General features: G+C 38.6%; 1 protein-coding gene across 6 annotated transcripts in view; it reads right to left on the reverse strand.

Moving 5' to 3' along the window:
- Positions 1 to 18,465, reverse strand: part of WDPCP (WD repeat containing planar cell polarity effector) — a 141,212-nt gene that overhangs the window by 101,613 nt on the left and 21,134 nt on the right. Inside the window, exon 1 of one of the 6 annotated variants that reach the window (XM_052699129.1) lies at positions 10,255 to 10,387. The exons of the other annotated variants lie outside the window; for them this stretch is intronic. The gene's annotated coding sequence lies outside the window, so the exon portion shown is untranslated. Of the gene's footprint in view, positions 1 to 10,254; positions 10,388 to 18,465 lie in introns of those variants that run through there. 6 annotated transcript variants of the gene reach the window in all.

Consider the following 18,465-nt stretch of genomic DNA (forward strand, 5'->3'; position numbering starts at 1 on the left):
TTATTTGATTCACAAATCTTGCAAATCTGCAAGCTGTCTTAAAAATAGAAATATCATTTGAGTGCATTGTATGAGCTGCATGAACTTACTAGAACAAACACTGATTATGCTTAGATATTTAACATCTATAAATATGTTTTTGGTGTTCCTTTCCAGAATGTTTAGCCATTTCAGTCATTTTCAATCGCCTGTATGATGACATTCTCTTTCCGTTTTCATTTCTTGCAAGCAATAAATTAGTCAAGCAATAAAATAAGCTTTGGTAATATTTGAAAATCACCTTTGAATAACCATTTGTGAGGCTCATTGAGCTTCTTGTTAGCTCAGTGCATTTGTTTTTAAAAATGGCTTTTCAGCTACACTTGAATTCCAGCTAATCCAGTGAGACTTGTATCTTGCCTTCTTCAATGTAACATTACAAAAACTACAATGCCTGTGTGCCAGACTTCCTTTTAAGAAAGATTTGATTGCAAACACAAACAAAAAGCTTTTCTTCTTTTGTTCTCCCTTATGATCTTCAAACAGGTTTCTATGAAAAGGACCAATATTTTTCAATTTTAAGCCATACTCACCTTAGCAGTAAGGAAAGACAAAAAATGAAAATTTCATTTACAATAATTAATTCCTGATTGCAATGCTACAGTGCAGTTTATGTTCAGTTTTAATTACACAGATATGCATTCGGAAAAATAACTTTGAAGAAAAAATGCATTTGTTTAAACGTTCCATAATCACATTTGAAATTGTTGAGCAGTAGGGTTGTATATAAAATAAAAGGTACATGGATTTTAACACTGAACTGGGAACTGCTCTACCGCATGAGAGACCTATGAGTAAAATGTTTGGTTGTAGGTGGAGCTAGTTTCAGAAATTTACCTTATTAAAAAACACCAATGAAACAGGTAAACCATGTGGTATGAGAAACACAAACAAGATGGGAAAGAGAGGAAAGAGGGAGGGACAAAAAAGCCAAAGGGATTGTTTTGACAACAATAAACAAGACTTAAGCAAGCCAGCTACCAAAAAAATAAACAAACAGATGAAAAATTCCCTGTCAAATGGAATCAACCAGTGATGCTACATTTATTCACCAGTTTTCTCACCACCATTAGCTTCTCTTACAGACTGCTCTCTAGAAGATGGGCAGCCACATGACTGTGTTTGGCTCCTGCAGTGGTTAAGCGTCATCCAAGAATACATGCTTGAGAGAAAAAATAATGGGCTGAATAAACCTTTTTTCTTTCACTTATCTAGGGGATCCAGATATAAGCATTTCAAGGGCCAGAAGCTCAAGCCCAACTTTGTTCTATCGATTAGGGCTGCAAAGTAAGACATACTGTCAACGAGGTACCTGGAATTGTCTTTTGCTACTAATTAAAACAGTTCTGGTCGCTAACTTGTCATACAACAAAAAGACAATAGATCTACTAACATCCAGAGCCATCCCTGTGAATTTGAGAATCAACTGTAAAGATAAATTGTGTTTCAGGATCCAACACTTCCTAGGGAAGACTTTCCTCTGAGCAGTAACACAGTCACCACTGAATGACAACTGCAAGATATGATATTATGACCAGCTTCATCCATCTGAAAAACAAAGAATAACAGTATTTTTATTTGATATGCTAGATGTCAGTACTGACATCACAGCAATTTCTTTCACCACTCCAAGATTCATGTCTTGAGAGAATATATGAGACTCTGTAGGCTAGTAGGTCTTAATTTCTGTAAGATAATGTACATATCAAATTTACATATTTTGTTATTTTCTTTGAACATAAAACAACTTATGTCAACTGTCAATACTTCAGAAATGACCAACTAGCTTGCATGTGTACATGAATTACAGAGAGGAATATGAAGCAGTTCCCCATAGAAAAGACTGCTTCTTTTTTTACAATATTGGTGATGTGCTTCTAGGCTTCAGGCTCCTAGAAGGAGTCCAACAGAGGGCCACAAAGATGATAAAGGGCCTGGAGCATCTCCCTTATTAGGAAAGGTAGTGTAACCTGGGTCTGTTCAGCCTGGGGAAATGATGACTGAGGGGTGGGAACTGATTTGTGTTTATAAATATCTAAAGGGAGGTGGGAGGCAATTAGATGAGGCCAGGTTCTTCCCATTGGTGTGTGGTGATAGGGCAAGAAGCAATGGCTTAAAACTTGAACATAAGAAGTTCCATACTAACATGCTGAAGAACTTCTTTACAGTAAGGGTGACTGAGCACTGAACAGGTTGCCCATAGAGGTAATGGAGTCTCCTTCTGGATGCCTCCCTGTGTGACCTATTGAAGGGAAGAGCATTGGAGTCAATGATTTCAAGACCCCTTCCAATTCTGTGTGATTTATGCTACTGTTTTTTCAAAAAGTATTATGAAATACTTCTTGATAATGTAAGAAATGTTTACTGAAGAAACTAACCCTGCAAAAATTGTTAAAACTATTAAGTATGAAACATTTAACTAGCAGCAGTGATTACCTTAGTAAAAGACAAGATTAGGCAGACTTTCTGCTTCCACTTTAACTAGTTACTGTTCCCTGTCTACTTCTAATTCTAAAAAAATATCTGTTTCAAACTCCAGTAGTGATATGCTTCCAGCAGAAACATCTATCTAGCTAATTTTTCAGAAGTCTGTAGCTTAAAATTAGATACTATTGTCACTCAACTCAGAGGAAACGCTACTATTGGGCTGATTGGTTCAAGTCTGGTAAGCAGACAGAGTAAATTAGCATTTTGTGCAAATATTTACTGCAATTTAGAACAAGAACAGTAATAAACACTTATTAGCTTAGAGCTAGTTTACTGAGCACTGTATTAAAAATCCTTAGTGCCTTGTTACATAGTTGTCATAGTTATAATTTAAAAATCCTTTTGAAAAATCTATTAACAACTACATTTTAAGCAATGTGTAACGTTACCTTTGATGCTTAATGTCTTTAAAGGACTCACATGCTACCAACACACTCTGCATATCCATTCAGAACTCCCAAATTTTACATAGGAATAACAAGATGCTCACAACATCCAATCAGTCTGTTGCTTGATATACCTAAGGAAGACACACTACCTTTTCCATCTAGAATCTACTCTCAAACTAGAAACCTTTTGACTGGAGTCTGAACTAGACAATTTAGGTACCACAGAAAAAATTGTGCACGTTTGAACATCTAAAAGGTAGGTATCATAGGTATTGCACAATCTCTTAGAAAATGAGAGTCTAATTGTTATTAACAAGGTATGTCAGTGTCACAAAACACATGCGCTGATGTTGAAATTCATATATTTAAATATAAATGCCAATACTAAAACTCCCAAGTTGTTAGGGAATATGTTGTTTACAGATCTGTGTTCATGTAATGTAAACAGTGTATTTTGAGAAGAGAGTCCTTTACAATCCAAGAAAAAGATATGTAAGTGATGTGTATGCAAAACTGGAGGCAGAAGTACCTGCAGCCCCTCATACACAGATGGCACTGTGAATATACCAATATGCATAAATGCAATACAAATTTTCATACTTACGCCTGAGGGGACATTTTGCTTCTCTTTTAGTTAAAGTCTTAGGAAGCTATATGGCTTCTTAAGAAACTCCTGAAAAGAAGATTCTGTCCCTACTCCCTTTCTGAGCTCATGCCCATTCCTCTATATATCCCTTGATATTGTTCTACGGAAGCCCTCTGGAAGTTTTGGCAGCTTTTACTATTCCTTCTGCAACTCTATGCAGTGGAGTTACAATGAATGAGCCTTTTTCTAGAAGGGGCAGTAATATTGTAAGCAAGAGCTGCAAAGTACATATGTTCATCTCTGTATCATTTTTCATTTGCATGGAGTTTCTATACGTTTTCTTATGTTTTTATATTAGCAATTATAAAATGTACAATTTTTGTTGCTCTGAGTCATTTTACCCCCTGCAATTATCCTCATTTCAGTCCTCTGAATCCCAAGAGCGGCACTGGTCAAATTAAAGAAGAAACTGGATAACTCTGGGACACATCAAATGACTCTCCAATTAAAAGTACAAACGCTTAAAGTTGAGCAAATTGTGTTTCAAGGAGTGAGAGTTCCTTGGCACAGAAGCACCCTCTAACGGCTGACTACAGACTGCTCTGAATAATAACTGCAAAAGGAATGGAATAGGTCCCCTAAAAAGTAAGGGAAACTGCTAAGATGCCAGGGAAATGCAAATGTGCACATACATATGCATGCACACCCGTGTTTACATTTCACACACAATCTTTGTTGCACATCTTCAGCACAACAAGAAACAGGAACATAAATCTGACAGGCTTCTTAAATCAGAGCCTGGATTTTCTTTTAAAACAGTATTCTTGAATTTGCATGTAAAATATTGCTTCAGGTTTGCCTAGCTTCCAATCATCCTTCAGACTTTTCAGATAAAATATGGTTATCTTTTACAAGAGAAAATCAGTCTGAAAAGATGCTAAGGAAATGCCACGTTAAGCACATGATTTATATACTAAATTGTAAAATAATTTAGGTTAGAAGGAACTTGGAAGTCATTCAGTCCAACTTCCTGCTCAGAGCTGGTCAACTCTCACTTTAGATCCCAATAATGCAATGTTAATATATTTTTTTTTAAATTATACTTCATATTTATGCTAAATCTGTGCTAAAGACACCAGCAATACAAACCAGTTCTGCTGTCTAAAAACATACCATAATATATTTTCTTTCCTTTCTGTTCTATTGCTTTGCTGTTGTTTTTTTTTTCTGAAAATACCCAAAAGGCGTATTCTAAAATTTTCTCATACAGCCACATTATTGTACCTCCACACTAGGATCTGTATCTAACACAGAGTCCTTTATTACTAACTGTTAAGTATATCTTAGTGTTCATGCAAAGCCAGGGAAAGATAGAGCAGTTAATAACATGGAAGTAATGAGGCTAACCGACCAACCTGCTTCTCAACATCACTTTTCAAATCTCTTTGGGCTAAATTTTTAGCCAGTGTGTGGGGAATTAGCCATAGAAATCCCATTAACATTAATGAATGTTCCGTGGTTAACTCCCCACGCTCTGTGCTGAAAATTTACCCCTATATCTCTAAAATAAATATGTGCAGATGCCCAAACTCTTTTTACAAAGCCTGAAGAAATTAAGGGCTCGATTCTCAAATAATTGACTTATGCACGTGTATCTTTTCCCCCTATGGATCATCTTCTACATATCAGAATGGGTGTAATGTCTGCATTACTTTCTATGAGAAGATTACTCAAAGTGCACGTTTACTGCATGAAGACCAAGTTTAGCTAATTGTGCATTTTACAAAGATAATACAGATTTCTCTCACAGTAAATACACAATGCATGGGTTGAATATTACTCTACCACAAAAACAAATATCTGTAACTACATTTCTTTAGAAAAGACAGTAATCAGAAAACTAATGCATCAAAAAGAATTGGCAAGAATTTGTTCATCTAAGGTCTGCCGCTGCCCATAAGCACACACAATTATGCTGACTTTTTAGCTCACTGAAACTCTTCCAGGCTTCTGATGCATTTCAGAGGTGACCCAGTCTCTGCTTCAAACCACATTCAGTTGCTAAAATGTGGGAAATACATCTTCAGTAACATTCCATTCATACATAGAGATTTATCTTAAAATGAGCATTCCCGGAGATCAGGCTGGAAGATGGCATCATCCCTAGAAATAGCCAAATAGATTGTTGGCATGACAAACTCTAAGAGGACAATCTACTTCATCCCTGAACACAGTACTGAAAAACCAACTTGTTCTCTCTGAAAATACCATGCCAGGTAAATGAACATAGAAGAAGCCCCCTGAAATTGTGCAGTGAAATCATTGTCATGAAAAATCCCTCCAAAAAGACCGCAATCCTAGAGCTGAAGATGGTGCGTTCTGACTTCTTATGAGTCAAAATTCTTCTTCTGACTCAAAAACTTCTTTTGCCTTATGTGCAGACTTTTAAAATCATTTGCAGATCGAAGATTAAACGCATAGCCCTCTTAAGAACACCAAATTACTGCCTGTAAACCCATCTTTTTTTCAGTAGCAACACATTTAGGCTGATTCTCTCTTTCCACTGAAAGGTTTTTCATACAAGTCTTTCATAGCCAAGATAAAAAAAGGGAATTTTCCTGGTAGCATTCTTCACAGAAATGCTTTCAGCTAGAACTCAAGAATCTGGAATGAGGTAAGGCCAGGCTGATGGGGGTAGGAGAAGAATCAGTCATGTAAACAGGTTTTATATTGCATTTATTACAAACTCCCTTTATTTTCACTAACTTCTTTGCAAATTAGCACAGCCATGACTGGATTAATTCTCTGTGGGTTTCCCTCTGTACTATTATTGAGCAGTCATGGGAAAACTCTGCCAAATGAGTATGGCTCTAGTGGAGCCATACATCTGGGAGGAAGGGCAATCACCAGAACACAGGGCTTGTCTAAAAAAAGACATTCAAGCAGATAGGGCAGTTAAGCTGACCTCCCCTAAGTGATGTTCTCAGACTCTAATTGTACTGAATTTTTGATGTTTTATGTCACCTTAAATAATCTTTATTGGAAAAGGAAGAATTTTATAAAGGATGTTTGTTGGTTTCCTGGCTTTACTCAGACACATTCCTACCCATTCTTCAGGCTTTTTGGCACATTGCATCCCTCGCTGCACCGCTTCACAGCTGAGCAGGTCTCATTCCCATACCTGTACGTTCTCCACAGCTCCAGGACTTTGCCGACATGCTGAAACCTCTCTCTTTAAAGCACTGAATGGTCACCAGACACGTCTCTTTTCAGTACACTGAGAAACAGCCTTTGCAGCAACCACGTCTTCCTCACTCGTACAGATCATGAGAAAATAAAAGGCAAAGATAAAGTGTGACTTCAGCATGCCTCCTGCAGGTCCAGCAAATCCTTCCAAACCGCTTAGTTAGTGATTAGTGTCCCCTTTTGGCTGCTGCATCCCCTACAGAAAGACACTATCCTGGCAAACAGCAGCACTGCCATCTCTTCTTGGTTCATCCAGTAGTGTTCTGAACTTGCCTCAGGATAACATAATCAAGACACCGTGCAGGGGTTTTATTTGTAGTGACTAAGTTGTGTCATCTGCTCTTCCCTGAGCAACTCCCCTAATTGATTTGGCAGCTTGGAGGGCTCAAGTCTGTGTGACACAGAGCGATTGTAGCATCCTATAAGGCATTCTTTCCCACAAACATTTCTGTTTACATTGGGCAATGGGAGAGGGAGGATGAACACTCTATTTATGAAACTGCTGCACTTCATAGCAACCTCCTCCCTAAAAGCATCAGACATTTCCAACAGTCCCAACAGATGATTTCTCAATATTCAACTCGTTTGCAACCGACTGGTATCAAGTGAGCATAACGAGCTTCCAGGCAGTGATGGCAAAATGCCTACTGGCACTGTCAAGGGCTCCCCTATCTAGATACTGTGGCAGGTCTGCTGTGAGTTTGGAGATGGATAGCAGCCTATGTCTTGCTGCATTCTTGCTTCTACCACTGGTCAGCAAGTTGTGCACCATTACCCAGCTTCCCTATATGCAGCCAGCTGATCTGGCTGCATACTGGCACTCTACCAAATCCAGCTGCTTCAGCTAAATATCCTGGGGAAGTAACTACTCTATTTATCTACCCACTCCTCCTCCTTCATTAGCTGCACGGCCACAACTTCAAAAGCTTTATGAAATCACAGAGCCAAAACCATCTCTCTACATGACTACACATGCACGTGCACAATCTTATTTGCATTAATGATTACCATGATCATGATATATACTCTGTGCTGCCTTGCTGCAGTTCAAAATGGAACAACAGAACTAATGGACATAGGGAGAGGAGCCACATCCATTTCCAAGCTAAAATTCCTGCAAGGATTCCAGGCATTGGCATACAGAAAAATGCACAAATGTTTTAAAAAGCAACTGACTCAAACTATGGAGTGGAGCAGCATAATACTGCATAAACTCTATCTTCAGTATTCCCTGTGATTAAATCACAGAAGTAGGAAACACAAAAAACCATTAGTGCACTGAAGATATGTAGAGGTATTTCAGTTTGATATAGTCAAGCTCCACATGAAGTAAGCAAACTATTCCAGCTCCCCCAAGTGCTCCTCATATCCAACAATACTTTTCCATACAGATTCTTAAGGATCAGGATACTGCAATTCCAGCATCAGCAGATGTTCGAGGGTATTTTAAGGCAATTGATTGCAATGAAGTCTGTGTAAGTGTCCTGGCCTTCATCCTGTACAAGGATTTCTTCATGAGATCAGTGATATTTAGTAACCACGTTCCTCATTTGTCAGCCTTCTTTTAGAATTGCAAAACACACCTAAAAAATATTCCATTGCTCGATCACGCTAACACAAGTCATATTAATTAAGAATATGTTTGTGTAATTACATGGGAGAGGTGCTTTGCACAGCAGTTAAAGTACATGCAACATCTATAATAAAGCAACTCTGTGTGTAAGATATTATTATGGAACAAGGTTCTTGGTCAGAAGGAAAGAAGTAATTTAAAAGTTGATGCCAACCCTTCGGTGTTTTTCTAGGTCACATAATTTATTATTAGACCTCATATTTAAGTAATAAAGTACGCAAAGTCGTATTTTATGTGACTCAATAGGAACAATTCTGTACCATTTGCTGAATAAATGCATTTCCCTCATCAATTAATAATATATCATTTGCATACAGCAAAAATATCTGAACGGCTCTTGCAGAACTATGATTTTCTATCAACCACTTTTCCCAAAAGAATAAACACTGATGTAATCAAATATGCACATCTTTACAATTATAATGATTACTTTGGTTAGAGAGCTAACTCTTCACATAGGTCCGATAAACAGAGTTGCACACACTCCCTGATAAAGACCAGCAGGCTAAACAAGTTGTTAGCAGGTCATTCTAACTGTCCTTAGGCAAGCAAGCTCCCCGTTCACTGTTTAAAACAGGCAGCAATATATAGAAGTTATGCTGCATACACTCAGCAAAGCCATTTTTTATGCTTTCTTTTTTAAATTTTAATATCAAAGTATCCCAAACCTCAATTATGCTTAATTAAGTGAAGCTGTGACTATCCTACTTAATTATTTTAATATCTCAGGATTAGACAAGGAATGCAGAATTTTGGTGAAGGCAGACACCAAAGGAAACACAGTGACTGTTCCAAAAAAAAAAAAAAAAAAAAAAAGCTGTATTTCATGTTTTGAGCCAATCAACAATGAGCCACAGGTATTGTATTACAGATGATTGCTTTAATCCTAAGGCAGTTTAGGGTGTATTTGAAGTAACACGAGGGAAGCTTGTTTTGATACATCCACAGTATAAAGCTGCTAGGGGATGGCTCCTAGATTCACACACTATGAGTCAGGTTCTCTATTCCTTTTTGGGAAAGAAGGAAAAGATAAAAATAACAAGAAAAAAAAAAGCAAATACTTTCTGGGCAACTTCAAGTCAAAATAATACCATTTATCACAGAGTTTTCTTTCCCAAGATACTCCTGCTCCATCTGCGCGTTACGCAACCATTCATCCCACATCACAAACCTTTCATTTCACACTGTTAATTTGTCTGTCCACATCTCTCACGAGTTTTCCAAACGCTGCGTTCACCTTCACTGCTATCAGAAACGTACCGGGATACAACTTTACACAACGGCACCACCTAGTGCTCCGAACACCAATTCTCCATCCTTACGCCGCCTTCAACTGCGTTCCTCTCAATCACCGAGGGCTGATGAAAAGCGCAATTTTAAAAGAGCGCATTTTCTCTTCAAACACGATTCATCTGCTTTTCTACCAGTTTGCATTTATAACTGAACTGCCTACACACGACCTCTGCAAGTATATTCTTATTTTAATTTCCAGTCGGTTTTCATGTAAAAGAAACATTCATCCACTGTGGGAAGACCTGTTATGTGACTGAAGTCAATATAATTGTCTGTAAAGCAGATGTAAGCTGTTTGGATAAGAGGAACTTAAACTATATGTATTTTACATTGTTTTCAAAGAAATTAAATATCCTGTAAAAATTCATGGCTTGAAAAAATGTTTACTTAAAAGATTAAAGGTGGGTGCTATCATGTCAGAAAAATGCATCACCTGGTGCCCAAGCTTGCCATTTATTGTTACAGGCAGGCTGGTAGTCTTGCTGTTTACAGATGTCAAACCACGTTACTAATTTTATATGTTTACTTGAAGTTTCAGTTACTTCACAAATCCCCATCCGTGTGAGCTGAAATACACGTACCTTCCCCAGGCTGCCTTTCCTTTTCTGGAGGTGCACAGTGAGATAACGTCTCAGCAAAAGTGGCTCGGTTGCTTAAAACTTTGCTGGACTTTTTCTTTTAAACAACTTCAAATGTTGACCACCTTGGTTTTTGTAATTGCTCAGTAAAAAATAAAATAATCAGTTTTAATAAGCAAAGCCCACAAAAGTTCCATTTTTTACTTTCGATGTTCCAAGCCTCCCAGTTCTTAGTGCTGGTCAAGGACTGTGCACCATGCTTCTCAAATGCCTGCATTTCAAATTAAAAATACCATGCTATTTCCATAAGGGCTGAGTCCAACACACACTAGAGCTGCAGGGATTCAGAATAACCTTCCCATTTTGCTTGAGCCTAACATCATTTCAAAAGCTGGAAATAGAACAAGGGCCCAAATGAGCATCTCCAATGCCCAGTAGGTACCTTCTCTCCATTGCTGGCACTGCTGATGCTTCTCATGTACTGTTTTGGTGACAGGCGTGTTTAGCAATGCTTAGTGCTAGTGAAACAAAGCACAGAGATGGCCTCTACCTTCAAATCTTTGTTTACCTGCATGGTCATTACAGCAACTCAAGTCACAGTAGAAAGATTTCTCCTTCAATGTATCAACAGCTCAGAAATCCCCTGCCCTTCTTATAACACTGAAGAAATTTCCATCCCATCAATCCCACCTACCTTTCCCAATCTAAACAGTTAATATCTCTATTCCATCTCCTGTGTTCCTCCTCACACACCTATTCCAATTTCTCTATTTTGCTCTTCTACCTTCTAATCTCTTGTTTACCTCCTGCAAGCATTTATATAATTAATTTCCAAATACACTTCCTTTTTAAATTATTAGCTATAGAAACGTTAATTTGTTAAATACAAATAAAGGCAAAATCTCAAAGGAAAATTTTATCAAAAACATCAGCACTTTGTCCCATTCTTTTACAAAGGATTCCATGGCATAGTGTCTTAAAACCTATTGGTTTAGTGGATCCATATCTCCTTGAGTTACCAATATGATGAAAATACCAGTTTTCTTAAGTCTTCTGTGCAGTCACAGTTCACATACTCTTTGCAAACTGCCTGCCAAAAATTTCTAGCATTATCATACTTCATGAGAGCTGGGAATCAGGATGTGTTGTGTATACAGAGAGCAGAAAGGAATTGCTAACATTACTTTTAAAAGGTGATGCTGGTAGTAATGAGGTTTAGCAGAGGCATCCCCAAAATTCCAGAACAGATTCCTAATAGAGCCTCTTTATGGATAGAGGCTGGAATACCTTGTACCCTAATATGTTTTTTAAATACCAAAGCTTTTTCACCCTTAAGAAAAACAATATTACATTGTTCACTATGAGACAATGCAAAACTGATCACAAACAACTGTATTAGTACACTCAGATTCCCAGCATCGAAGGTCCTGAGAACAGAGCTTTTAAAGATACAAAGAACTTCATTTGTGCTGGCACAACCATTTATATGTCTATGTAAGGAAAATGTTTGATTTAAAAGCAATTCAATTCCCCGAACCAGCTCATCGAGTATCCCTACAAATAATTTACCTGTGCAATTATGGTAGTGATGCAAGTGCAAAATAAAAGCTTTGTCAGCTGGCGAGAGATAACATGATAAAGAGATAACACGAACCACTGACATGTGCAAAATGTTTTAGATTGGTGACAGCTGGACAAAATCGTTACAAAAGGTGAGAATACCTTAGAATACAATGTGGACAGTTCTGTTTTTTCTTCCTAGCAGAACAGCAGGTGTTGAAAACAATCAATGACACCAAGCAAACTTATATTTGTTAACTAAAAGCTATGACAGGGCAGAAATTATTTTCCCTGAGACATCTGTCCTTGTTCTTTTCATTCGTTACCCATTTCTCTGTGCTGCAATACTACAGGTGTTGTGGTAAGAGCTTCTGCACAACAAACTACAACCTTGCATATAAATAAAAAACAGTCAGAGTTTACATTAATATACCAGACAACAATCTGGGACAATTCAACTTGTTTGTATAAGCAGCAGAAGCTGGTAGAACTACAGCCATCTCACAGTGAGATGTTCTTCACAAGCTCAACCTACTTACACACATTATTCTCATATTCAGTGAACCATAGAATGGCTTGTGTTGGAAGAGATCTTACAGATCATCTAGTTCCAATCCCCTGCTGCAGGCAGGGTTGACAACAGCTAGACAAACCCCTATCCGACCTGGCTTTGAATGCCTCCAGGGATGGGGCATCCACAGCTTCCCTGAGCAGCCCATTTCAGTGTCTCAACCACCGAGTAAAAAAATTCCTGTCTAATCTGAATCCCCCCTTGTCTTATCCTAATCAGCTTGTGTAACAAGTTGTCTCCCTCGTACTTATAAGCTCCCCCTCAAGTACTGAAAGGCTGCAATGTCACGATGGAGCCTTCCCTTCTCCAAGCTGAGCAAGCCCAGCTCCCTCAGCCTTTTTTCACAGCAGAGGTGCTCCAATCCTCTGAGCATCTTCATAGCCTCCTCTGGACCAGCTCTAACAGCTCTGCATCTTTCTTGTGCTGTGGGCTCCAGATCTGGAGGCAGTACTCCAGATGAGGGCAGAGCAGAGGGGCACAATCCTTTCCCTCGACCTGCTGGCCACCCCTTTTTTGATGCAGCCCAAGATATTGGTGGCCTTCTGGGCTGCAGGTGCACAGTGCTGGCTCATGCCCAGCTTTTATGTTCACCAAACTCTCCAGTCCTTCTCCATACTGCCGCTCTCAATGAATTCTTATCCCAGTCCACACACATATGGGAATTGCTGTAACCTGAGTACAACACCTTGCATTTGGCCTTGCTGGATCTCATTAGGTTCTTGTGGTCCCAACTTCTCAAGTTTGTCCAGGTTCCTTTGAATGGTGTTGTGTCAACTGCACCACTCAGCTCAGCGTTGTCTGCAGACTTGCTGAGGGTGTACTTAATCCCATTATCTGTACCATTGATGAAGATGTTGAAGAGCACTGGTCCCAAAATGGACCCTAGGGGCACACCACTCATTACCAGCCTCCACCTGGATATAAAATCATTTTATCCACAGCCCTCTAGCTGCAACCATACAGTTGATTCCTTATCCATCAAGTAGTCCAGTCTTCAGGTTCACATTCCTCCAATTTAGAGGTGACAGATGCTTCACAAAGATGATGAAGATGACAGAAAAGACAGGCAAAACTGGACATAAAGATCACGCAAGCTTGGGCTTGCACAGAAAAATTTGGAAGCACAGCAGGGGCTATGCTGAAATCCCCATTAGGATGAAGGCCTTATATGTGGTACTGCCACTATTCAATTTCCAAACTAAACACGAAAAGGAAGAACAACTAACACATATTCCTGAAGAAATTATCTCGATTAGGCTGAACTGTTATTTATTGCATGCAAAATGTAACTGCTTTTTAGTACATTCTGACTGATGACCCCCATCCAACACAACTAATCTAAATAGATCTGAAGAAATTTGACAGTTCCTGGAAACTATAAGTCCTTGTTTGGTTCCCTCTTGAGCAGAAACATCCTCTGTTTATACAAACACAAATTTCCAATCAAACAGAAGAACCTTATTAAAAAAGATCTCCCTTCTAAAAGCATTTTTGCTGCTAGAGATAAGACCTAGGTAGTGAACTTGCCAAGCTGGCTAGCTAAGATAGCATGGCATCTCACCAGAATGAAACTGTTTTTCCTTTACTCACTTTACTTTTGAATATGGTCACTGAAAGAATGAGGGAAAAGACAAAATCTACAACTGCTCTGGAGTTCATGCTTGACCAGGCAATTCATCACAGGACAGGTACAGTAGCTCTCATTCCAGCTGTCCATCTAATCCTCTTTTTCTTGGCTCAAGGTAAACTTACCCTGCTATAAGACGGCTCGACAACTTGTGAAACAAGAGTTTCACAGTTCTGAACTGATGCAAGGTACAGCTAGCATCAACCTCAATATTCCTTAATTTGCCAACCTGTAATTTTTGGCAATGCAGGAGCTGCTACATAAGCAACTGAATTGTTCCTGAAACAGCGGCAGAGCACAACCAGAACTGTCATTGCAAGGTAAACTGTACAGGATTGTGAATCAGAACCCTGAGGCATATCATGGCCCTGTAAGGCCTTGTTTAGAAAGCACAGAACTTGGTATTCTGTCTGGTTGATTAATGCATAGTCCCACCTCCAGAGAAGTCTGAAGGTATTAAAAGCTTGACGAGTCAGATGCTGGTGATTGTTTAAAGCAGATGGTCATACACCTTCTTTCCTTTCCAAGCAGAGCTACATATCAAATACAAAGTAGACAGCCAAATTTTCTTGCAACTAGAAAGTGGATTTGAGAAACTGAGCTCCTTTATTTCTTAAAATAAAATGCATGCAAAACTTGTGCTGCCCAGTGGTATCCGATAGTACCTGCGCTTCTAGGCTCTCAGCAAAGAGAACTGAACAAGAGAGCTGGCTTTGTACTTAGGTTTTGTATTCTGGAGAAGTATGACTCAGTATTTGCTCAAGTTTTGCTGCTAGGCAAACCATGAGTTTTATCCAAAACATTTTATTTTTCATCAGTTTCAGATTTCAGCTTCCTCTCCTTCCACTCTCATCTCACCTGACAGAACAAAACACAATTTCTGCTCTGACTTAGAGCCTACAGATAGGATTAGTCAGGAGCAGCCTTTATGAAGAAAGTCCATCTGAGTCCCTTGGATGCGTGAATCTCCATTCACTCTCTGCGTGAGGAAGGCTCAAGTGCAGCCTAGTCAGCAGCCCCAGAAGTGAGACAAGTGTATTCAATAAGAACACATGCTTTGGAAAGCTAACTGTTGAACTGGACAGACTCACAAAATGTAAGGCTAAGTCCACTTTTTCAAAACCTAATTTAACATTTCTGCTCCAAAGAACGCAGGTATCAGTGACATCAGAATGTGGGGAAAACATTCCGAAGAAAGCACTTAGCAGTTTTTCCTACCCTTACATCCAGACAGACAGGTAAAATATTTTTCCTTTCTTCTTCAAAAAAGTAACAACCCATGACAAACACATAACGCGTACTTCAGTTACAGCAATTAAATCATAGGCAGCTGAGCTCTTACAACAGTCAGGCAACCCTTCTGACCTCACCTACAGCAAATCGCTCAGTCCACTGAACAATTTCATATGTATTTACTTATACATTTGGGCATGTCATTTGTTGCTTATATGTGCCTCGGTGATTTTCATGTATACGTGGGCTTGGAAATAAACGTTATGCTGTACAACACCTGGGCAAAGCCTGAAGTTGGCAGGTGAAATCCTTCCTAACAGAGTACATATTCCAAAGGGATTGCAACAGTCATTATTAAAAACTGCATTTTAGTATTCCTTTTTGTTTCTTCTTTATCCTCAAAAAAGCAAAAAGCAGTGTTAGCGTTCTTTTCACAAACAATGCAAACTAAAAAGCAGATTTTTTATGCTTAAGTTAACTTTCCCTTGAAAGTGAAAGCAATAACACTGGCATTAACATTTAGCCATTATATAGAAGGTTACACGAGCTAGCAAGGATCTGAACCCTGATTTAGCTTGAGGAAAAAGGTAATTTCCCCCCCCCTCAAAGACTACTTTCTAATAAGTCTCATGCCTCAAGTCTTTCCTCATCTCCAAAATCAAGTCTTACATTTCATTACACTTTCCTTTTCTGCAGCTTGAGGAATGTCAACTGTGCTTGTGCTCCTTGTGACAAACACGGATGACAACCAAGGAAGCAATTACAATAAACGTCTGATCCGCCTCCACTAAAAACAGACTTCAGCTTCAAAATACCATGCCACTCAATCGAGTAAACCATACCTGACACTAAAATTACCAATGCATGTCATGCCTGAACACATTTTTGCACAAAATTAAACAAGCATGTCTTGCCTTTATAAACTCTTCTAAAAGAATAAGAATATATAGCAGCTTAAAAAGTAAGTCCTTGTTGCAGGCTTCTGTCACTTTTTTTCTGGAAGAGAAGAGTTCTGGGCACTTGTAAACTGTGAAAATAGTAATTTTTTTAAACAGCATGTAGATTCTTGGTGGATTTCACTGGCACTGGTTGTGTTTGCAGCTTTGAAGTCTCCTCCAGGTCTGTCATTTGGGAAGGCTGCTGATGGGTGCCTGGGGTGCTTTGTCCTCCGGGAGGCTATTTTCCTTTAATTCATCCCTGATTAGAAGCAATTTATGCATTTTCATCTGTTTTATGTAAAGATCAAAGGGATCACGGATCCCAACGTTGACCCTCTCATAGGCAAAAGAGGTAGGCTGCACATTTTTGCTTGTTTCCAGTATAAGCCTCAAAGCACTCATTTATACTGTTCAGTTCTTGATACGCGTCTCATAAATCAGCTTTTATATGGAGACCAAGTGATATAAATCTCTTGCTTTTAAACATACACATGCTTTTATATTTATGTAAAACACAGTTTTGTGGAGAAGTTCCCATTTTCAAATCTAAGATAATTATTTGCCCAACAAGAGTAGAGAGAGAAAAGATTAAAATTGATATTGCTATAGCAGTGCAGCTGTACTGCAAGTACCACTAACAAACATATAACAATTAAACTAATACCAAACTGTCTTAGTTGGCCAGGCAATGGGAAGTTCTTCTGAGGCTTTCTTTCTCAACACACAATTAAGCAAAAGACTGACCCTTATGCAATTTTAATAGAATCTTTCACAACACCAGAGATGTCTTTAAAATGTGTTTCAGTACTATCAACATTCAGCATCCATTGATATTAATTACATTAAAATTAACACTGACATCGTGAATTCAAGAGCAAGAATGCTGGTATCGCTGAAACTTAATTTAAGTGAAAGAAACTTCATACAGAAATGTTACCTTTTTTTTTTTCCTTTTTTTAAGAAACTTGGTATATATGCCAGCAAATACGCAGATACAGGAACTTTCAAGATGGTGTCTCATGCCAATAAGCACACATTGTAAACACAAACGTCTCTTTTTCAAGCTGAACATAAGGCTCAACTCCTCCCTTTTCTTACTGAGCACGGGTGGAACGGAGCGACAGAATAATGATCAGCAGATTGAGAAAGTCCCTCAAATCTTGTTTTGGAGGAAAACAGCACAACTGCTGCAAAGATCCCTCATGTTTTAAAATTAGAAGAACAAAGACTGCCGTGATTGTTGTGGCACTGCCAGGACAAAGAGTTGGGACTGTACTTAGCGAGCAACGTCACAAAGAAGACCTTGCAATTGATGGCCTTGCAATAAACAGTGGCTCTTAACCCAGGGACACTGAGGTCTACTCCTACCACAACTTTCCAAAATTTGCCACAACTTATCATGGATGTTCTTTCACAATAGTGACAGAGGGGCTGCATGAAATACAGGACTTCAATAATGGGGGAAAACAAAAACAAAAATAAAAACAAGAACACAATCATAGAATGGTTCAAGTTGGAAGGAACCTTTAAAAGTCATCTAGTCCAAATCCTCTGTAATGAAGAGGAGCATCTACAGTTACCTCAGGTTGCTCACAGCCTGGCTGAGCCATCAAAAATGAGGAATAATACTGCTTATTTGTTCTCAAAATAATCCTAACAGGACTTATGAACGTTTAGAATTAAAATGCTGGAAACTAGAGAAAATGTCCATTACATGAAGGACTGCGCAGTCCCCTAGCTTTTGGAGTTTCCTCATGTCATTTTAAGAAACTCTATTGGTACTTCTTACCATTTTACTTTTGAAACTTGTAATATTTTCTAAGGATTTTCAATTCTTAACATGCATTACATTTTTAAATGCATTGAATGTTCTCATGCATTTATGTGCTTTCACAGTGCAGCCTACTGAGCAGGCTCTAACTGTGAGTCATTTTAGTTTGCCTATTATTAGTGTAGGTTTTGTTTATTTGCTTACTTGCACTGCTTAAGACATTCAAAATGGAAACCATACCATCGCTTTTACTTCTTAGAGGTCACCAATAGCAAGTTTGGATACTACCATATTTTACAAAAATGACGTAGAAACCAAGAGAGAACAAGCTCTGTATTCTGCTCCCAAATTCATACATCACCTGTTCAGAGGTAACCATAAATGGATGTCACTGAACACTAAAAGAGAAAGCTAATTTCCTAGACAAAAAAAAAAAAGGTCCTATGTTGGCAGCATAGCCTGAAAAGATGTTGGTTGTTGTAATTCTAATTTGGGCCGTGCAACGGGTAAAACA

Source organism: Tympanuchus pallidicinctus, unplaced genomic scaffold (assembly GCF_026119805.1).
Source record: "Tympanuchus pallidicinctus isolate F22 unplaced genomic scaffold, pur_lepc_1.0 scaffold1, whole genome shotgun sequence".
NCBI classification, from domain to species: domain Eukaryota; kingdom Metazoa; phylum Chordata; class Aves; order Galliformes; family Phasianidae; genus Tympanuchus; species Tympanuchus pallidicinctus.